Source organism: Tupaia chinensis, unplaced genomic scaffold (assembly GCF_000334495.1).
Source record: "Tupaia chinensis unplaced genomic scaffold, TupChi_1.0 Scaffold000212_1, whole genome shotgun sequence".
NCBI classification, from domain to species: domain Eukaryota; kingdom Metazoa; phylum Chordata; class Mammalia; order Scandentia; family Tupaiidae; genus Tupaia; species Tupaia belangeri.
Genome location: NW_006159687.1, coordinates 605,262 through 607,205, shown reverse-complemented (window position 1 = coordinate 607,205; position 1,944 = coordinate 605,262). Strand labels below are relative to the sequence as shown.

The following is a 1,944-nucleotide window of genomic DNA, read 5'->3' as shown; positions in this document are numbered from 1 at the left end:
TGTATGGATTGCTGTCTGGATCTTTGAGCACTATATTCATGTCAGAGGCAAGAAATATTCATTTAAGAGGGCTGAATTTATAAATGTTTGATTTACTTTGAACTATATCAATTAATGGTAAATAAACTTCAATTTCTCCCGATAAAAAATGTTTTTTCTTCAAATAAAATATTTTCTGAATCATTTTTATCAAAATTATTAAATATGAAAAGTTTATATAGAGATGAAAAAGATGTTAAGATGACTAAGCTTAACATTTGCTTTGACTTATTTGAAAATATATACTAGCAAATAGTATATTATATGCTAATTTTTTTCCCTACTCACTGGGAGAGATAAAATGAGAAATCACCCCCTCAGTGGGTATAGCCACACCATAATCCTTTTTCCTCCATTCTTCCCTCAGAATTTTGGGCATATAAGCACACACCCCCTGCATAATTTTCAAGCCACCAAAGCCACCAGGTCCAGAACTCAAACCGCAACCATGTGGGAGTTCAGCACCTTAACCACTATGCCACCTGCTATCCTCAGATGAATGTTAACATCCACATTCCTTAGTGATCTTGTCCAGAGGCTTGAAAAATAAATATTTAGCTAATATGAATTAATCCTAAGTAGACCTTTTGTCTCTTTTATCAATTTTGTGTGGATATTAATAAACAATTTCCAAGTATTCAACACCTACAAGTTATGGATTTCTATTATGTCATGGAATGCTGTAACAATGAACTGAAACAATCAAAACAAGTCCATACAAAATAGCAATCTAAGGTTGAAACTGTAACAGGTTATGAAAAGGAAAATGTTCAAATGAATGTTTCCAAGCAGTCCATCTCTACATACCAAATGTGAAGGTAGAGAAGGAAGTTTTAGGATTTAATTCATAAAAAAAATACCCATCTTACCTATGTGCATTTATTGCCTCCAACAAGCAAATTACAGAGGAAATCCACCTAATCATAATTTTTCCTAGCAAGCTAACATCTTTACAAAAGATACTATCTATCCATTAATCACTCACACTAAGTACAACTACTTACAAGTCAGTATACTATTAATTTTATAAACCTTGATTAACAAAGTAGAGTATACTAAAGCATTAAAATTATTTTGTGGGCTGGCCAGAGGCATGGTGGTTAAGGCAGCTGGACCCCACATGGCCAAACAGCACAGGTCAAGTCCTGGACCAAACAGCATGAAAAACACAGAATACCTGTATATACGTGCACCAAACCCTGAGGAGAATGGAGAAGGAACTGCACATGGCCACCCACACTGGGGTGATCTCTCTCTCTCTAGTGAGTTCACGTGCCTTTTAACAAAACTGAAAAACTATTACTCTGAAAGCCTGCGAGTTAAACTTACAGTTCAAAGATAACCATGGAACAAGAACTCAGAAACAAAGGAAATCGCTGAACTTTGTCCTAATTTGCTCTAGTTTTTCTTATTTGTAAGCACATATTTAATGTACATGCATGTATCTTGAAAAACTACATAAACATTCATAGGTATGTTGCAATATTAACAAGTGTGGTTTTCTAAAAGTGTTATATAATAATGCTATATTAAATCCGTGATATAATCTAGTCTGTGTATTCCTGGTAATTCTCCCTCCTAACCCATTATGCTAAGCAAGAATATTCTGAAATCTCCTCCTATTCCACATAACAGAAAGCATGAAAAATTTTTAAAAAGACACAAGTAAAAAGGTGTTTATATACCTCAAGCCTTCAGTCATCTAAACAATTCTCACAGCTCAATTTCTTAAGCAATGTAATTTTCTTAAAAGACGGACTCCACAATTTTCCTGTTCTCATTATACTACATAGTATAGAAAGGTTTTCAGCTTTTTAATATTAAGTGTGTATAGCAAAGTGTTCATTTCTCTGTGCAAAAGAATTTTGTCTCGTAAAGAGAAATGCATAACACAGACATTGTAGG

The 1,944-nt window shown here is 33.8% G+C and overlaps 1 protein-coding gene across 3 annotated transcripts in view; it reads right to left on the bottom strand.

Annotated features, from left to right (window-relative positions):
* FXR1 (FMR1 autosomal homolog 1) overlaps window positions 1–1,944 on the bottom strand; it is a 52,027-nt gene that overhangs the window by 7,870 nt on the left and 42,213 nt on the right. The window lies entirely within an intron of this gene.